We start from the raw sequence: 20,068 nt of genomic DNA, 5'->3' as shown, positions 1-20,068 counted from the left end.
GTTGTTGTTGTTTACACTCTGCAAGGCCTGTGGAAGTGAGTGACATCATAGCACTGTAGTTCTGAGGGTTCAAGATGGATGCAACAATCTCCTGTTGCTTCTATGAAGGCCGTAATAGACGACATCACCAAACAGCTCCATAGTCACATACACAGCAAAGGAGAGATGTTGTTTACACCTAGTGATGTCAGTGGTATTGAGTGACATCACAGCACAGTGCTAAGGCTCCTGGGCCTGGACACAGCAGCGGCTGCAATATCTCAACGGAGAATACGTTTATATCTATGTGTGTGTGTGCGCATATATATATATATATATATATATATATATATATATATATATATTTCTCCGCCGAAATCACTTTTAAACCCATTTCCACCTTTTTTTCCCTTCTCTTCCTCTTACTTTTTTTTCACGTTTTTTTACGTTTTTCTCCTTTTCGCCTCTTTTCTGGGCGTATTATTCTTCTTTTTCTTCTTTTTTTTCGTCTAATGCATACCCCATCAGTGCAGCAATGCTTATTCAATACCGCCAGCAGATGGAGACACTGGGGGATAATTTTCTAAGGATTTATACTGATTTTTCCTGTCTGAATTTGTCGCACAGAAAGTTGCAGGCCAAATATGTGTGACATTTCTGCGACTTTAGCTTCTAGAGCATTTTTACAACATTATACATAGGTGCTGAATACATAAAAAGCGACTGTTCAGCGACAGACAAGTCGCATCGGCTGAAAGTAGGCCAGAATGTCAGTCCATGTTGGAGCAGGTTTAGATACAGTCTAAAGCATAGATCTCAAAGTCTGTGCACAGAATTTAGCAAGGGCCTCGCACCTTCTGATGCATCAGGTAGGTGCACAATAGCATAGCCTAACCCTCTGTACTTTGGTCTATATTGATGCGGGACATAGACAGCCAGCTGATGACCAATCCATTAGTGCAATGGATGGCTGGAAGCATTTGTCTTTGCCTTTGCAATACCACAGAAGCAATGCATGGTCAATGTACAGCAATGACACACCTGTGTGAACAGCCAGGAGACCCCCCCCCATGTTATGTTACATAGTTACATAGTTAGTACGGTCGAAAAAAGACATATGTCCATCACGTTCAACCAGGGAATTAAGGGGTAGGGGTGTGGCGCGATATTGGGGAAGGGATGAGATTTTATATTTCTTCATAAGCATTAATCTTATTTTGTCAATTAGGAACATTCAGCACCCACCCGCTATCAAGGCAGCTGCCTATCATGTCATGCCCTACCTGCACAGGTGTGCTGGCTACTCAAATGATCCAATTAAGGAGGCCATTTAGTCAGCAGCAGCAGAAGTCCTGTGCCTGGACGCTCCAACAGGGGCCAGACACAAGCAGAAGCAGAAGCAGCAGAAGCAGCAGCAGCACCACCTTTTGTTTTTTGGCTGCAGCAGCAGCAAGGCCCACAGGGCTGGCTAGCTGGCTAGCCAGCAAGCAGGTAGCAATGAAAGTAGGAATCTTTCTTTTTAACCCTGTAAGGGGGTGGTGCACTGTACCCGAAGATACTGCCATATCGGGTCAATGCATAGGGCGACGGAAGCAAGCTTCGAAATCGGCCCCCGTTCTCAAAAATCCATTTAATATATGGTCCCCAGATAGGGGACGTATCAGATATTAAACTGATAAGAACAGATAAGGTTTCAACAAAATTTTATTGAATAAATAAGAAACCATACAAAATTTAAAATGCAAAATAATAAAAGGTTCACAAAAGTTTTAAAATACAAATAATAAAACCAGTAATAAAAGGAGAAAAAATAAAAATGGCAGGATAAAACATTATACAAATGTCATAAAAACTGATTATACTGTTATTTCGTTCCATAGAGGCAGACACCACATGGATGCTGCCTCGCTGGCCCCCAACTGTTTCTTGTCTCTTAGGTAATAGATGTACATCTCACTCAGGGCCAGCTTTATACAGTTTTTAACATCAATAAAATCATGTTTAAAAAGTAAGATGTTCCTAACTTTCCAGATGGCATTTTTAAAACAATTAATAATCATCCAGCAGATCATCTGCTGTTTAAAATTGGGGCAGTTAAAAAGACCGTAAAAGACACATTCGTGATTAAAATCTTTTAGGCCGCAGGCCCACTTCAAAAGTGGGCCTACCTTCCTCCAAAGCTCCCGTGCAAAAGGGCAGTTCCAAAATATGTGCAGCACCGTTTCGTCCACTCCGCAGCCATCTCTCGGGCACTTGGCTCTCGCCACCAGTCCTCGCCTGTGCTGGAACTCACGAGTAGGGAGGCACTGGTGGACGATTGCCCAGGCAAGATCCCTGTGTACATTCGCCAGAAACTTCCCGTACACGTTCCGCCATACCTTTTTGGATCTTGCCTGTGTGAAATTGGACACTGCCAGGGTAACCTCACTCCGCCTGAGGACCTTTGATACCTTTCTCTGGTCCCCCAGTATGTCAGGCTCCAAATCTTGGAGACCTAGGAGCCTGACTGTCTTTTCCAACACCACATAATGTTTTGGGGGACACAGAAGCACCGGAGCGTTCAGAGGGATGCGCAACCATCTTTTAAAAACCATGCCCGCAGCGTACCTTAAAAAGCAGCTAAAAATGCCATCGGATTTAATAATTTTAAAACAGAAACAGAAATACTTTATGTAAAAGAAAGTAAAAAGGTTAGGAACATCTTTCCCGCCATTATCTTTACTTTTGTACATAAAATCACGCTTTAATTTCTCCATTTTTGAACCCCATAAAAAAGAAAAAACAATTCTAGTTACTTTTTTAATGTATAAAATAGATGGAGGAAATACCATGGCAATGTATAGCATAATAGGGAGTAAAACCATCTTTATTATTAAAATCTTCCCCTCCATGGTAAGGTTTCTAAGATTCCACATTAAAATCTTCTTCTCCATCTTAGCTATAGCTGAATCCCAGTTAGGGCTCCCATCATTGACCTGGTTAAAAACAATACCTAAAACTTTAATTTGATCCTGTTGCATTGTGACTCCTGGGGTGATGGATGAATCCCAGGAGCCAATATAAAAACAGTCACATTTATCTGTGTTTAGCTTAAAACCAGAGACCTCGCAGAAATAGCTGGTGTTCCTCAATGCCCCCCTCATGGATGGAGAGTCCGGGCACAGTATGGTGACATCATCCATGTACCCCAACACCTTTAGATGGGTCCCTCCTCCACCAGGTATCGGTACGCCTCTTACTACCCGGTCTTTTCTGAGGAGGGCCATCAGTGGTTCGATTGCGCAAATAAAAAGGAGTGGGGACAGGGGGCAGCCCTGTTTGACACCTGATAAAAGAGGAACACCGCTGGTTAAAAAGCCATTAACAGAGACTTGACTAAAACAGGATCGGTATAAAAGCATGATTCGGCTTAAAATCGTTTCAGGCACTGCCATCTTTTTAAGAACTAAAAACAGGTATTCATGGGAGACCCTATCAAAGGCTTTTTCAAAGTCTAAGGATAAAATTGCTACAGTTTGATTTCTATCCTTAAAATACCATAAAACATCTCTTAAAATATTTAGGGATTCAGCTATAGACCTTCCAGGTACCCCACAAACCTGATTTGGGTGAATTAATTTATGAATAAAAGGTTTAAAACGGACAGCTAATAACTTGGCTAAAACTTTATAATCGACATTTAAAAGTGTGATGGGGCGCCAATTTTTTAGCATATCCTTTTCACCCTTTTTAAAAAGTAATGATACAATCCCCCTCCTCCAGGAAGGGGGAAGTTCATTAACAATAAAAGTTTCTTTATACAATAAAACCATATCATCCTTTAAAATATCCCAAAAAGCTAAATAAAATTCGATGGGTAAACCATCTTCCCCAGGGGCCTTCCCACTAGAAAAACTTTTAAAAACAAATAAAAGTTCATCTAAGTTAAGATCACGGGATAAAACCTCCTGGTCTAAAACATCTAGCTTAAAATCAAGGGAATTAAGAACATGTTCTAAAAAGGATGGATTAAGATCTTTCTTATTAAAAAGAAGCTGGTAGAAGTTAAAAACTGCATCTAACATGCCTTTTGGAGTGGATTCACCCTCAAGGTTTTGGATGATATCCCTCCTATTCATCACTTTTTTAAAAAAGAAACGGGAACATTTCTCGCCCTCCTCCAGGTGCTGCACATGTGAGTTAAAAATGATTTGTTTCCCTTTCTTTTCTATGGCATGTTTTATTTCAGTTTTAAGGTTTAAAATATCATTTTCTACATCCATACCAGCTTCTTTCAATTTAAAAAGTACATTTAAACGCATGTTAAGAACATAAAACCACTGTTTTTCCATTTTTGCCTTCTTCTTACCTGCTTTGATAAAAAAAAATCTGATTTTAGATTTGGTGCCCTCCCACCAGTGCAGCATAGGCTCGTGGGGTTTTCTTTGTGATTGCCAGCATTGGTAGGTCCGCACAAACTCCTCTTTTATCTCAGGGTCCTCTAGGAGTGTGGTGTTTAATCTCCAGAGGCCCCTTTTTGCTTTTTGCTCCCCCTCTAGCTCCAGGCCCACCAAGAGGAGCTTATGATCAGAGAAGATATTCTGCTCGAGCGTGCATTTCAGGGGTTTAAAAGCTCTAGAGGAAAAAATAAAATCGATTCTGGAGCTCACTCTTCCATTGGACCATGTGGCGCCTGGGTCCTCCGGCAAGAGATCCTTCCAGCAATCTTTCAAATTAAAATCATCAATAAAATTTTTAAGCAGGTAAGAAGTGCGGTCTTTACGATTAATATCCCCACCCTGCCGGTGTTCCCCATCACGTATGCAGTTAAAATCACCTCCCACCAGCAGGGGGGAAGACCCAACACAAAACAGTGGTAAAATTTCAAATAGTTCTGCCCGCTCCTGTTTATCAGGAGGGGCATACACATTTAAAACACGAATTAAAAGTCCATTAAAATATAGATGAATTAAAAGAGCTCTGCCAGGCACAATCTCAGTTACTGTATGAATAGAAAAGGACTGGCCTCGGCAGAGCAGCCCAACACCCACAGAACGACAGTCATTTGCACCGGACCATATGGATGGGCCCAGCTTCCAGTCTTCTTTTAAGTCTTTATAGTCCATTTTACTAGGGATTCCACATTCTTGTAGCAGGCAAAGGTCAAAGTCACATGTCTCTAGATAAGAAAATAAAGCAGCCCTGCGATCAGGGCTCTTTAAGGACCTCACATTGAGTGAGGCAATTTTTACAGGGATAGGCATAGTTTATGGAGAGTCCGTGCTTGGAGAATCAAAGTCAATAATAAGCTGCGTACCGTCATCCCCCGCCTGCGGGGTCATCAGCTCCTTGATGTTCTGAGGGTCGGAGCTTGAGATCGATGATGCCCCGACCCTGAGCTCGCTCTCGTCCGAACTACGGCACGCCGCTTTCCTTTGAATGTCTTCCTCTTCTTCTTCTCTTTGTCTTTTAAATGTCACACTGCTGTCCATATCCTCTGTGTTGCTCTCACTCGATGTAATCTCTGGCCCCCGGCTGATGGATCTGCGTCTTCTTTCATCATTTGACGACTGGAACTGCTGCACAGGGGCCTGTGAGGCCTCTTTTCCGGAACCTTTGCCGCTACCTTGGGAAGTTTTCATCGCTTGTTCCCCAGCAAGCGTTGCTGAGGACTGTTGCTCCAACTTCCCCATCGATCGACGATGGCCAGTTTTACCCACCGGGTCCACTGCTGGCGGGGCAGCAAACCCTGGTTTGGCGCCACTTGTCTTCTTGGCCCTGTCCTGTATAGGCGGAGTAACAGGACCGGGCTCAGACCTGGCCACCTGGCTCCCCTTCCGGCGGGCTTTCACCGGGGCCTCTTCGTCCGGAGCAGGGCGACCCTGGGCCAAGCCAGTACCTGGCTTATGCTGCAATTTTGGGTCCACTTTTGCCCCCACCGAGGCCCGTCGGCTGCCACCCGCCACAGGTGAGCCCCCTTCAGAAGTTTCGGCGGGCTCTTGAGCCAGGTAGGAAGTCGATCGACGTCTTTCAATTTCCCGGGCAGTAAACTCGATCACCCGCCTGGGCTTCGTGGAATCCCCATGGCCTCCCCCTAGCACTACCACCGGTGGGCCCCCCGATGGAGCACCAGAGGTCTTGGGCCTGGACCCATCAGTACCTGCCATCTGGGGTTTGGGCATCTTAAAAAAGGACGTCTTTTGTCCTGTCCCCTCTTTGGGTGGGCCCAGCCTTGACCCACCCATCGTAGTTTTTGCTTTATGGGGACAGGAATTAAAATCGTGATTTTCCTCTCCGCAGAGGTTGCACCTTATCGTATGGCTACATCTTGAGGCTATGTGACCTTCTTGGCCACACCTATTGCAGCGAATCACACGCTCCGCGCCGCAGGTCTCCTGGGTGTGGCCAAACCTCAAGCAATTTCGGCAATACATAGGCATTTGAGGATAGAACAGGAAGCCCCGAACTCTCCCGATGGCAAAATTTGGGGGCGGATGGCAAAGACCCCCAATACCACCGGGATCCTTACGGAGCTTGACCCAGAACTTCCTCTTGCCGTTCCAGAACCGCACGGAGTTCAAGATTTTGTTTGCGAATCGCACCTCTTCGCAGTATCGCCGAAGAAAAGTGGCTATATCCTCCGTGGTCACATGAGGGCTGTGCATAGCCACCACCAACGGTATATGTTCCTCACCATAGAGGAACTGGAACGAAAGACCGTCGAGTCGATCGTCCCTCTGGTCCGCACCAGACAAGGTTGCATAGATGTTATCGCAACACGCCGTGGCCGTGAAGGTGACGGTATACAGGCCACGGCTTTCCTGGTCATTTAGACACAGGATGTCCTCCCTATTGAGGCGGAAGTAGTCAAGAAGAATCACCTCCGCAATGAAGCGGAGGTTCTTCAACTGACGATGGCTCTCCGACACCTCTATGCGGATGGTATTTCGCATCGACATTTCCCCAGAGGGGAAAGCCCAGGAGAACGGCATCTTCCACACCCAGGGACTAAGCCCCTTCCCCAATAGCAGCAGGGGCTCGGAATCCCGCTATAAAAGCGGAACCCTTACCCAAGGCAGAGGTCGGGGGTACCCTAGGTGCTTCCGAAGCTACAGGTAACGCTCAACGTACCGAAAATGCCTTCTGAGACACAAGGTCCCAGAGACAGGGGGATCGCAACCCGTTGTCCGTGGACTAAGCCCGCTCCCCAATAGCAGCAAGGGGGTGAAGTCCCTCCGTAAGGAGAGACAATCCCCCAAGGCCGAGAAGCGGGGTACCACAGACACCTTCCGACCAGACCAAATGCAGATACTACACTTGATCTTAGCCAAAAGGCCGAGAAGCGATAACCGTGAAAGGGGCGGGCCCAACAAGGTCCCCTTCATGGGCACTATCACTGCTTGCTGTCAGGGAGGCTGCCAGACAATTTTCCATGCACACTCTGGGCTGGGGGGCAGTCAACCACCAGTACACACAGCAGAACCTAAACCCATACCATTATTGCTAAGCAGCAAGACAGGGGCCCATTGCACTCCCACGGGGCCTTTTTAAATGCAATCCATAACCCGGATTTGCCAGGAACCCTTCTTACTCCTCCTACTTGCATGTGACACTGGGCTTAGGATCTGCATAGGAAACACACACACAAGCACACACCTACCTTTGTTGCCTGCAGATGCCTCCTTGGCTGTCCCCAAACGGTATCAAACCAACACCCACGGGAAGCTGTAAGCATAGAGGACATGCCTGCACCCCATTGGACTTACCTGTGTGGGTTAAATCCGGGTTATTTGACAACCTATGGCGGTGATGGTTCTGCTCAGGCAGAGCAGTGCTGATGCTCCTCATAAAGCTGTCGCTGCTGTGAAGGTTCTAGGTGACATCACAAATCCCTTTGGTTACATACACAACAAAGCTGGGTTGTTGTTGTTTACACTCTGCAAGGCCTGTGGAAGTGAGTGACATCATAGCACTGTAGTTCTGAGGGTTCAAGATGGATGCAACAATCTCCTGTTGCTTCTATGAAGGCCGTAATAGACGACATCACCAAACAGCTCCATAGTCACATACACAGCAAAGGAGAGATGTTGTTTACACCTAGTGATGTCAGTGGTATTGAGTGACATCACAGCACAGTGCTAAGGCTCCTGGGCCTGGACACAGCAGCGGCTGCAATATCTCAACGGAGAATACGTTTATATCTATGTGTGTGTGTGCGCATATATATATATATATATATATATATATATATATATATATATATATATATTTCTCCGCCGAAATCACTTTTAAACCCATTTCCACCTTTTTTTCCCTTCTCTTCCTCTTACTTTTTTTTCACGTTTTTTTACGTTTTTCTCCTTTTCGCCTCTTTTCTGGGCGTATTATTCTTCTTTTTCTTCTTTTTTTTCGTCTAATGCATACCCCATCAGTGCAGCAATGCTTATTCAATACCGCCAGCAGATGGAGACACTGGGGGATAATTTTCTAAGGATTTATACTGATTTTTCCTGTCTGAATTTGTCGCACAGAAAGTTGCAGGCCAAATATGTGTGACATTTCTGCGACTTTAGCTTCTAGAGCATTTTTACAACATTATACATAGGTGCTGAATACATAAAAAGCGACTGTTCAGCGACAGACAAGTCGCATCGGCTGAAAGTAGGCCAGAATGTCAGTCCATGTTGGAGCAGGTTTAGATACAGTCTAAAGCATAGATCTCAAAGTCTGTGCACAGAATTTAGCAAGGGCCTCGCACCTTCTGATGCATCAGGTAGGTGCACAATAGCATAGCCTAACCCTCTGTACTTTGGTCTATATTGATGCGGGACATAGACAGCCAGCTGATGACCAATCCATTAGTGCAATGGATGGCTGGAAGCATTTGTCTTTGCCTTTGCAATACCACAGAAGCAATGCATGGTCAATGTACAGCAATGACACACCTGTGTGAACAGCCAGGAGACCCCCCCCCCCATGTTATGTTACATAGTTACATAGTTAGTACGGTCGAAAAAAGACATATGTCCATCACGTTCAACCAGGGAATTAAGGGGTAGGGGTGTGGCGCGATATTGGGGAAGGGATGAGATTTTATATTTCTTCATAAGCATTAATCTTATTTTGTCAATTAGGAACATTCAGCACCCACCCGCTATCAAGGCAGCTGCCTATCATGTCATGCCCTACCTGCACAGGTGTGCTGGCTACTCAAATGATCCAATTAAGGAGGCCATTTAGTCAGCAGCAGCAGAAGTCCTGTGCCTGGACGCTCCAACAGGGGCCAGACACAAGCAGAAGCAGAAGCAGCAGAAGCAGCAGCAGCACCACCTTTTGTTTTTTGGCTGCAGCAGCAGCAAGGCCCACAGGGCTGGCTAGCTGGCTAGCCAGCAAGCAGGTAGCAATGAAAGTAGGAATCTTTCTTTTTAACCCTGTAAGGGGGTGGTGCACTGTACCCGAAGATACTGCCATATCGGGTCAATGCATAGGGCGACGGAAGCAAGCTTCGAAATCGGCCCCCGTTCTCAAAAATCCATTTAATATATGGTCCCCAGATAGGGGACGTATCAGATATTAAACTGATAAGAACAGATACTACACTTGATCTTAGCCAAAAGGCCGAGAAGCGATAACCGTGAAAGGGGCGGGCCCAACAAGGTCCCCTTCATGGGCACTATCACTGCTTGCTGTCAGGGAGGCTGCCAGACAATTTTCCATGCACACTCTGGGCTGGGGGGCAGTCAACCACCAGTACACACAGCAGAACCTAAACCCATACCATTATTGCTAAGCAGCAAGACAGGGGCCCATTGCACTCCCACGGGGCCTTTTTAAATGCAATCCATAACCCGGATTTGCCAGGAACCCTTCTTACTCCTCCTACTTGCATGTGACACTGGGCTTAGGATCTGCATAGGAAACACACACACAAGCACACACCTACCTTTGTTGCCTGCAGATGCCTCCTTGGCTGTCCCCAAACGGTATCAAACCAACACCCACGGGAAGCTGTAAGCATAGAGGACATGCCTGCACCCCATTGGACTTACCTGTGTGGGTTAAATCCGGGTTATTTGACAACCTATGGCGGTGATGGTTCTGCTCAGGCAGAGCAGTGCTGATGCTCCTCATAAAGCTGTCGCTGCTGTGAAGGTTCTAGGTGACATCACAAATCCCTTTGGTTACATACACAACAAAGCTGGGTTGTTGTTGTTTACACTCTGCAAGGCCTGTGGAAGTGAGTGACATCATAGCACTGTAGTTCTGAGGGTTCAAGATGGATGCAACAATCTCCTGTTGCTTCTATGAAGGCCGTAATAGACGACATCACCAAACAGCTCCATAGTCACATACACAGCAAAGGAGAGATGTTGTTTACACCTAGTGATGTCAGTGGTATTGAGTGACATCACAGCACAGTGCTAAGGCTCCTGGGCCTGGACACAGCAGCGGCTGCAATATCTCAACGGAGAATACGTTTATATCTATGTGTGTGTGTGCGCATATATATATATATATATATATATATATATATATATATATATATTTCTCCGCCGAAATCACTTTTAAACCCATTTCCACCTTTTTTTCCCTTCTCTTCCTCTTACTTTTTTTTCACGTTTTTTTACGTTTTTCTCCTTTTCGCCTCTTTTCTGGGCGTATTATTCTTCTTTTTCTTCTTTTTTTTCGTCTAATGCATACCCCATCAGTGCAGCAATGCTTATTCAATACCGCCAGCAGATGGAGACACTGGGGGATAATTTTCTAAGGATTTATACTGATTTTTCCTGTCTGAATTTGTCGCACAGAAAGTTGCAGGCCAAATATGTGTGACATTTCTGCGACTTTAGCTTCTAGAGCATTTTTACAACATTATACATAGGTGCTGAATACATAAAAAGCGACTGTTCAGCGACAGACAAGTCGCATCGGCTGAAAGTAGGCCAGAATGTCAGTCCATGTTGGAGCAGGTTTAGATACAGTCTAAAGCATAGATCTCAAAGTCTGTGCACAGAATTTAGCAAGGGCCTCGCACCTTCTGATGCATCAGGTAGGTGCACAATAGCATAGCCTAACCCTCTGTACTTTGGTCTATATTGATGCGGGACATAGACAGCCAGCTGATGACCAATCCATTAGTGCAATGGATGGCTGGAAGCATTTGTCTTTGCCTTTGCAATACCACAGAAGCAATGCATGGTCAATGTACAGCAATGACACACCTGTGTGAACAGCCAGGAGACCCCCCCCCATGTTATGTTACATAGTTACATAGTTAGTACGGTCGAAAAAAGACATATGTCCATCACGTTCAACCAGGGAATTAAGGGGTAGGGGTGTGGCGCGATATTGGGGAAGGGATGAGATTTTATATTTCTTCATAAGCATTAATCTTATTTTGTCAATTAGGAACATTCAGCACCCACCCGCTATCAAGGCAGCTGCCTATCATGTCATGCCCTACCTGCACAGGTGTGCTGGCTACTCAAATGATCCAATTAAGGAGGCCATTTAGTCAGCAGCAGCAGAAGTCCTGTGCCTGGACGCTCCAACAGGGGCCAGACACAAGCAGAAGCAGAAGCAGCAGAAGCAGCAGCAGCACCACCTTTTGTTTTTTGGCTGCAGCAGCAGCAAGGCCCACAGGGCTGGCTAGCTGGCTAGCCAGCAAGCAGGTAGCAATGAAAGTAGGAATCTTTCTTTTTAACCCTGTAAGGGGGTGGTGCACTGTACCCGAAGATACTGCCATATCGGGTCAATGCATAGGGCGACGGAAGCAAGCTTCGAAATCGGCCCCCGTTCTCAAAAATCCATTTAATATATGGTCCCCAGATAGGGGACGTATCAGATATTAAACTGATAAGAACAGATACTACACTTGATCTTAGCCAAAAGGCCGAGAAGCGATAACCGTGAAAGGGGCGGGCCCAACAAGGTCCCCTTCATGGGCACTATCACTGCTTGCTGTCAGGGAGGCTGCCAGACAATTTTCCATGCACACTCTGGGCTGGGGGGCAGTCAACCACCAGTACACACAGCAGAACCTAAACCCATACCATTATTGCTAAGCAGCAAGACAGGGGCCCATTGCACTCCCACGGGGCCTTTTTAAATGCAATCCATAACCCGGATTTGCCAGGAACCCTTCTTACTCCTCCTACTTGCATGTGACACTGGGCTTAGGATCTGCATAGGAAACACACACACAAGCACACACCTACCTTTGTTGCCTGCAGATGCCTCCTTGGCTGTCCCCAAACGGTATCAAACCAACACCCACGGGAAGCTGTAAGCATAGAGGACATGCCTGCACCCCATTGGACTTACCTGTGTGGGTTAAATCCGGGTTATTTGACAACCTATGGCGGTGATGGTTCTGCTCAGGCAGAGCAGTGCTGATGCTCCTCATAAAGCTGTCGCTGCTGTGAAGGTTCTAGGTGACATCACAAATCCCTTTGGTTACATACACAACAAAGCTGGGTTGTTGTTGTTTACACTCTGCAAGGCCTGTGGAAGTGAGTGACATCATAGCACTGTAGTTCTGAGGGTTCAAGATGGATGCAACAATCTCCTGTTGCTTCTATGAAGGCCGTAATAGACGACATCACCAAACAGCTCCATAGTCACATACACAGCAAAGGAGAGATGTTGTTTACACCTAGTGATGTCAGTGGTATTGAGTGACATCACAGCACAGTGCTAAGGCTCCTGGGCCTGGACACAGCAGCGGCTGCAATATCTCAACGGAGAATACGTTTATATCTATGTGTGTGTGTGCGCATATATATATATATATATATATATATATATATATATATATATATATATTTCTCCGCCGAAATCACTTTTAAACCCATTTCCACCTTTTTTTCCCTTCTCTTCCTCTTACTTTTTTTTCACGTTTTTTTACGTTTTTCTCCTTTTCGCCTCTTTTCTGGGCGTATTATTCTTCTTTTTCTTTTTTTTTTTTTTTTTTTAACACTTTATTTAAATTTTGCAATATATGACAAACAGTCTCCAGTCAGGAGGACATAAAAGAAAACAAAAGGTAGAAACTGTCATTAACAGAATTCTGTCTGGTATAACAATATCACACACATGGGCACTAATACATGTAATCAGTAAAAGATCAAAGTAGAAAAATCTTAAAGAGCCTTTGCCCATTCAAACCATTGGTCTATACGGTGTTTAGGCAGGCCTTTCCTCTTGGCAATAAGTCCTTCCATGGTAAAGTTATGTCGGAGTGTTGCCTTAAGGGCAGCAATACTTGGAAGTTCAGGTGACTTCCAGTGTTGGGCAACAGCTGTCCTAGTGACAGTAAGTACATGAAAAATAACAGTAACACAGGCGGTAGGTAGTAGTTCTGTATGTAGGGTGAGCAGAGCCATCTCAGGTCCCCAAATAAACGGTACACTGACATAGCTCTGCAGGACGCGATGAATATCTGACCACAGAGGCCGGATGAGAGGGCACGTCCACCATATATGCATTAAAGTACCGATCTCCCCCCTACACCTCCAGCATAGTGGTGACACAGATGCATACAATTTGGCCAAACGGGCGGGCGTGTAATACCACCTATAAAGGAGCTTACGGGAGGCTTCAAAATGATTAACACAACGGGAAATTTTTTTGGGTAAAATGAACACATGTTCCCACTGATCAGAGGTGAAGGTACAGGATAAATCCCCCTCCCATCTTTCTTGAAATGAAAAACGTACAATGTTTGCCGATTTCAGGATTTCTGTGTACCCAACTGTTATACCCCTCCTAAAACAGCTACTATCATAAAAGTGTTTTTCAAATATAGTCCTGTGGGGCACTTCAGTCCAGTGTAGCGAGTCTAGAAAGTGTCGTAATCTTAAATACTTATAGAAGTCTTTATTGGGGATATCGTAAGTATCGACTAATGTAGAGAAGGGAACAACACCACTCTCGCCTAATACATTTTGCACATGTGTAAGCCCCTTCACAGTCCAAGTGTGGAAGTCAATGTCAGTTAAGTAGGTCCCTATAGCGTCTAGAGGGATATCATTACGCCTAGGCGGAATCAGGGACAAGCAAAGGTCAGTTTTGCTCCACAGTCTAACCGCTGCTGCCACAGTAGAGTAAGTAGAGGAAGGAGCAAAGGTAGGGTTAAACCGTAAAGACCATAGAAAGTGAGACAAGGAAGGGGAAGTTAGGAGCTCTGCCTCAATGTCCACCCAGTGAGGTGGGTCCAATTGCCACCACCACTTCTTAAGTTGATCTAAAATCACGGCCTGGTAATAGGCTCGTAAGTTGGGGACCCCCATGCCACCTCGATCAATGGGCTGGTACATAAGAGCAGCCCCCACCCTAGAACGTTTGTTTGCCCAAATGAAACCTAATAGTAACCTTTGGAGTTGGGTTATATAAGTTGCAGGAATGATTACTGGGAGATTCCTAAAAAAATAAAGTATCTTGGGCAACAACACCATTTTAACCACAGCTATTCGTCCTGCCCACGAAATAGGCAACTTAGAATAGCCGTCTACTTCCTTGCAGAGCTGAGTTCTAAGCATGGTAAAATTTACCCCTACTAAACGGTCAGGTAGCGCGGTTAGGACAACGCCAAGGTACGGGATCTGACCCTCTGCCCATGCAAAGGGAAATCTATGCTTGAGGGCGCATTCCATTGCCTTCGGGACATTCAGGGCCAAAATGCTAGATTTAGAGGTATTAATCTTGTAGTAGCTCACTGCACTGAAGTCCTGTATTATAGCCATTATTTCTGGAAGGGATGTCTGGGGGCGGGAGAGACATATAATGACGTCGTCGGCAAACAACCCAATACGGTGGTCAACATCACCTATTCGTATACCTTCTACCACCGACGACGTCCTTATACGCTGAGCAAAGGGTTCCATCACCAAGGTAAATATGACCGGGGAAAGGGGGCAGCCCTGTCTCGTCCCATTACTCAAAAGGAAGGCCTTTGAAAGGGCTCCCGAAACAAATACTCTGGCTGAGGGACCAGAGTAAAGGGCCATAATAGCATCTCTAAAATGAGAGGGGATTTGAAATTTGCAGAGTACCGCTCTGAGATACTCCCAATGCACCCGATCGAACGCCTTCTCCGCATCCAACGACAGGAGCAGAGAAGGCGTCCGGTCGGAGTTGGCTCTGGCAATCAGGTCTAGGAGGCGTCTAGTGCCGTCCAGTGCCTGGCGACCCCGTACAAAGCCCACCTGGTCCTTTGCAACTAAAGTTGGTAAAAAGAGATTAAGCCGTGAGGCCAACAGCATAGCATATGATTTAATGTCACTATTTAACAAAGAAATAGGCCGATAGCTGGTGGTGTTATCGACAGGTTTGCCAGCTTTGGGTATAGTAACCACTAGTGCCTCCAACATCTCCCTCGGGGGCCGGCCAAGGTCAGCTATAGAGTTAAACGTCCGCACTAGGAATGGAGCAACTAAGGGTCCGAATTTTTTATAAAAATCGTTGGAAATACCATCGGGCCCCGGAGATTTGTGCAATTTAAGGGCACGGATACAGGTAAGCACCTCCTCCACAGTAAAAGCTCTGTCTAGCTCCTCAGCTTGTTCTAGAGTTAAAGAAGGAAGAGACATAGAAGAGAGAAAGGAAGAGATAGCAGCAGCAGACGGCTGATGTGTGGCAGTATCTGTATTCAGATTATAAAGGTGTTCATAATATCTAGCAAAACAGTCGGCTATACCTTGGGGGTCCGACACCTTCGCACCATTGCTATCAGTCATGTATGGTATCCTAGCCTTCGCAGCCCGTCTCTTAAGTTGTTTAGCAAGGAGAGCACCAGACTTATTGCCCTGCCAATAATAGGACATTCTTAATCTGCGAAGGGCGAGTTCATAGGTGTGGAGTGAGAGGGAGTGAAGCTGAGCATTCAACTGCGAAAGCTCCTCTGCACGATCCCGAGAGTATGAAGCTTTATTTAGACGATGGAGCTCAGCTATCTTCTGTCGTAAGTCTAGTGTCTGTGACGACCGCTGTTTCCTCTCGTGAGCTGTCTGGCTAATGAAGTGTCCCCTGATCGTGGCCTTAAAGGCACACCATAACATTGGATCACTAACGTCCCCAGTATCATTCACCTGGAAGTACGCCGAGACCATGGAAGACGTGGCATCCGCATACTCCGGGTGGTTCAGTATCATAGCATTGAGCCTCCACACAGATATCGGGTGTTGAAGGTATCTCTCCCTGATAGTGATGCTTAAGGGTGAATGGTCAGACCATTCAATTGGTAGAATTTTGGCATGCTCTATCAGAGGCAGAAGAGACCTGGAGGCGAGGGCGTAGTCGATGCGGGAGTATGTGTGGTGGGCTTTAGAGTAGAAGGTAAAATCCCTTTCAGTGGGGTGAAGCACCCTCCAAGCATCATGGAGGTCATACCGAGATGTGAGAGAGAAGAAGCCTGTGGGTTCCCGTCTCAGAGTGGGGGAGGTAGAATCAACATGAGGCCACATAGCTAGATTAAAATCCCCCATGAAAATTACGTGTCCCAAAGCCAGCCCCTCTACCTTCCTAAACAGAGATGTAAGGAACACACATTGCTGACTATTAGGAGCGTACAGAGCCACCAACGTGTATTGAATATTATTAAGTAGGCACACCAGAATGAGGTACCGCCCCCCCCTGTCTACCTCCACTTTTTGTACAGAGAACGCAACTGTATCCCTGATGGCTACAGAAACCCCCTTTTTCTTATGTAAAGCATGGGAGTAGAATATGTGGGGGTAGTTCTTGTTCTTCAGTCTCCCTGCATCGCTCTCATTTAAATGTGTCTCCTGCACACACATCACGTCTGCATGCAGACGCCTAGCTTCGTTCCAGAGAAGTGATCTCTTGAAGGGGGAATTAAGACCATTAGCATTTAGGGACACTATATTAATAACCATAATAGGATAACAGTAAATGCATTAGACCACCCCTCGCAGATGCACATTACACAAAGGCAGGTTGCAATAGTGCACATATTAGCAGGTGTAGACATGCAGTGTATACCAGACCAGACATGACAACAAAAACAACAACACACATTAAACAAGACAAACCAAGAACAACAAATAGTTAAGAGCAGAAAGGCCATGTGGTAAGCCTAGAATGGGGACAAATAGGTGAAGAAAGTCCGCAGCTAGGCCTATACAGTTAGGTATCAAATATAGTACCCTAGTGGTGAAAGAAAAACATAATGAGCACAAGTAGGGCTACCGTCTTGGTCCAGCAAAGTCAGTTGCAGCTTCAGTGACTTTTCCGCTTCCTATTGGTGACCAAGTGCCATTCTTCTGTAACTCCCGGGAGATGAGATGCTCCGGTGGGACGGGGGGAGGAGGTCAGAGTAAGTAAGTTCCAATCCGCGCATAAGCGGTTAAGTTCCTCCGGCGAAGAGACCACCATCTTACCCCCGTTGCGTGTGACGATCATTTTAACAGGATATCCCCATTTGTAGGGGATGCCATTATCACGTAGAACTTTAGCTCCTGCACCAAATTCACGTCTTCTGGCTAAGGTAGCCGCTGACAAATCAGTATACAGTTGCAACTCCGCAAATCGGTCTGGCAAGGAGGAGGCCACTCGAGCTTCATATAGCAATTTCTCTTTAATGTGAAAGAAATGCATTCTGAGGATCACATCTCTAGGGACCGCAGCTGGGAGCGCCTTGGGTTTGGGCAGTCTATGAACCCTATCCATCAGCAAGTCCATAGAGGAAGCTTGGGGCAGAAGAAGCGCAAAAAAGTCTGTAAGGTAAGCATTAAGATCCTCAGTTTTGACCGATTCAGGCACGCCTCGCACCCGCAAATTATTGCGGCGAGACCGGTCCTCCATGTCCGCAATCTTAAGTTTCAGCGCCGTGACCTCATCTTCTAGAGCGTTAGCCACATCCACCACCTCGTTGTGGGACGAGGTGAGCTCAGCCATCTTGTTCTCTATGTGTGAAGTGCGAGTTCCCAGCGAGGAGATCTCCGTCTGAATACTAGAGACCGCACTTTGGATATCTGCATGTAGAGAACTTCTTAGCTCAGCTAGCAGTCCCCTCATTATTGATTCCGTGAGAGGCGATTGGGAGGAGAGCTCAGTCTCCGTCTCATGGTGGGCTACAGAGCACTGAGGCGCAGGGGTAGCTGGAGGATAGCGTACCTGAGAGGGCCCAGACCGAACTGGTGGTCCGCCCGAGCCGGTCGCTGGCTTCTGATTCGACGAGCCGCTCTTCTCACTGTCCGTTCGGGGTGAGGAGGATGTCGGAGAAGCGCTGCCCGCAGCCGGGGAAGTAGAGCCCGTGGAGGAAGGCGCCCCGGAGAGCTGTACCGGAGATGTAGCCGCGCCATCTTGAGCGGCCTCCGCCGCCGGAAAGAACGCGGTGAGCTTCATAGGGCTTTTCTTCTTTCCTCTGTTGCGGGTCATCACCATGTAGACAGAGTGCTCCCCGATCGGAACCAGCAGTTTCCCAGGCAAGAATCAGGGTACCAACGCTGCGTAGCCGCTATTAGGCCCAGTAGTTAGCGGAGCACACGAACTATGCGACCGCCGCCATGCGCTGCTAGACACGCCCCCTATTCTTCTTTTTCTTCTTTTTTTTCGTCTAATGCATACCCCATCAGTGCAGCAATGCTTATTCAATACCGCCAGCAGATGGAGACACTGGGGGATAATTTTCTAAGGATTTATACTGATTTTTCCTGTCTGAATTTGTCGCACAGAAAGTTGCAGGCCAAATATAGTTACATAGTTACATAGTTAGTACGGTCGAAAAAAGACATATGTCCATCAAGTTCAACCAGGGAATTAAGGGGTAGGGGTGTGGCGCGATATTGGGGAAGGGATGAGATTTTATATTTCTTCATAAGCATTAATCTTATTTTGTTCCAGGAATGTATCTAATCCTGTTTTAAAGCTGTTAATTGTTCCTGCTGTGACCAGTTCCTGAGGTAGACCGTTCCATAAATTCACAGTCCTCACGGTAAAGAAGGCGTGTCGCCCCTTGAGACTAAACTTTTTTTTCTCCAGACGGAGGGAGTGCCCCCTCGTCCTTTAGGGGGGTTTAACCTGGAACAGTTTTTCTCCATATTTTTTGTATGGGCCATTAATATACTTATATACGTTTATCATATCCCCCCTTAAACGTCTCTTCTCAAGACTAAACAATTGTAACTCCTTTAATCGCTCCTCATAGCTAAGATGTTCCATGCCCCATATTAGTTTAGTCGCGCGTCTCTGCACCCTTTCCAACTCCGCAGTGTCCCTTTTATGGACAGGTGACCAAAACTGAACAGCATATTCCAGGTGAGGCCGTACCAATGCTTTATAAAGGGGGAGTATTATGTCCCTGTCCCTTGAGTCCATGCCTCTTTTGATACATGACAATATCCTGCCGGCTTTGGAAGCAGCAGCCTGACATTGCATGCTATTCTGTAGTCTGTGATCTACAAGTACACCCAGATCCTTCTCTACCAGTGACTCTGCCAGTTTAATCCCCCCTAAGACATACGATGCATGCAGGTTATTAGTACCCAGATGCATAACTTTACATTTATCCACATTGAACCTCATTTGCCAAGTGGATGCCCAGACACTTAGTCTATCCAAGTCATCTTGTAACTTATGCACATCCTCTATAGACTGTACTGTGCTACAAAGCTTGGTGTCATCTGCAAAGATAGAAACAGAGCTGTTAATACCATCCTCTATATCATTGATAAATAAATTAAACAACAGCGGTCCCAGTACTGAACCTTGGGGTACACCACTAATAACCGGGGACCAATCAGAGTACGAATCATTGACCACCACTCTCTGGGTACGATCCATGAGCCAGTGTTCAATCCAGTTACAAACTAAAATTTCCAAACCCAAAGACCTTAACTTACCTGTCAGACGTCTATGAGGGACAGTATCAAATGCTTTAGCAAAATCCAGAAACACTATATCCACAGCCATTCCTCTGTCAAGGCTTCTACTCACCTCTTCATAAAAGCAAATTAGATTGGTTTGACAACTTCTATCCTTAGTAAACCCATGCTGGCTATCACTTATAATACAATTATCCCCTATGTATTCCTGTATGTAATCCCTTATAAGTCCTTCAAACAATTTACCCACAATGCACGTTAAACTT

General features: G+C 46.0%; 3 non-coding genes and 1 pseudogene across 3 annotated transcripts; all 4 read right to left on the bottom strand.

Annotated features, from left to right (window-relative positions):
• Nucleotides 1-1,512: 1,512 nt before the first annotated feature.
• LOC130298573 (U2 spliceosomal RNA) lies at nt 1,513-1,698 on the bottom strand. The gene has a single exon (XR_008849909.1). It is a non-coding gene; the product is annotated as a U2 spliceosomal RNA (small nuclear RNA).
• A 5,389-nt stretch (nt 1,699-7,087) lies between these two features.
• Nucleotides 7,088-7,305, bottom strand: LOC130298578 (U2 spliceosomal RNA; annotated as a pseudogene).
• A 2,092-nt stretch (nt 7,306-9,397) lies between these two features.
• On the bottom strand, nt 9,398-9,588 carry LOC130298531 (U2 spliceosomal RNA). Its single transcript, XR_008849871.1, has one exon. It is a non-coding gene; the product is annotated as a U2 spliceosomal RNA (small nuclear RNA).
• A 2,084-nt stretch (nt 9,589-11,672) lies between these two features.
• Nucleotides 11,673-11,863, bottom strand: LOC130298530 (U2 spliceosomal RNA). Its single transcript, XR_008849870.1, has one exon. It is a non-coding gene; the product is annotated as a U2 spliceosomal RNA (small nuclear RNA).
• Between the last annotated feature and the right edge of the window lie 8,205 nt (nt 11,864-20,068).

This window comes from Hyla sarda, unplaced genomic scaffold, assembly GCF_029499605.1.
Source record: "Hyla sarda isolate aHylSar1 unplaced genomic scaffold, aHylSar1.hap1 scaffold_1004, whole genome shotgun sequence".
Lineage (NCBI taxonomy): Eukaryota > Metazoa > Chordata > Amphibia > Anura > Hylidae > Hyla > Hyla sarda.
The sequence above is the reverse complement of the archived record's forward strand: the minus strand, read 5'-3'. Positions and strand labels throughout refer to the sequence as shown.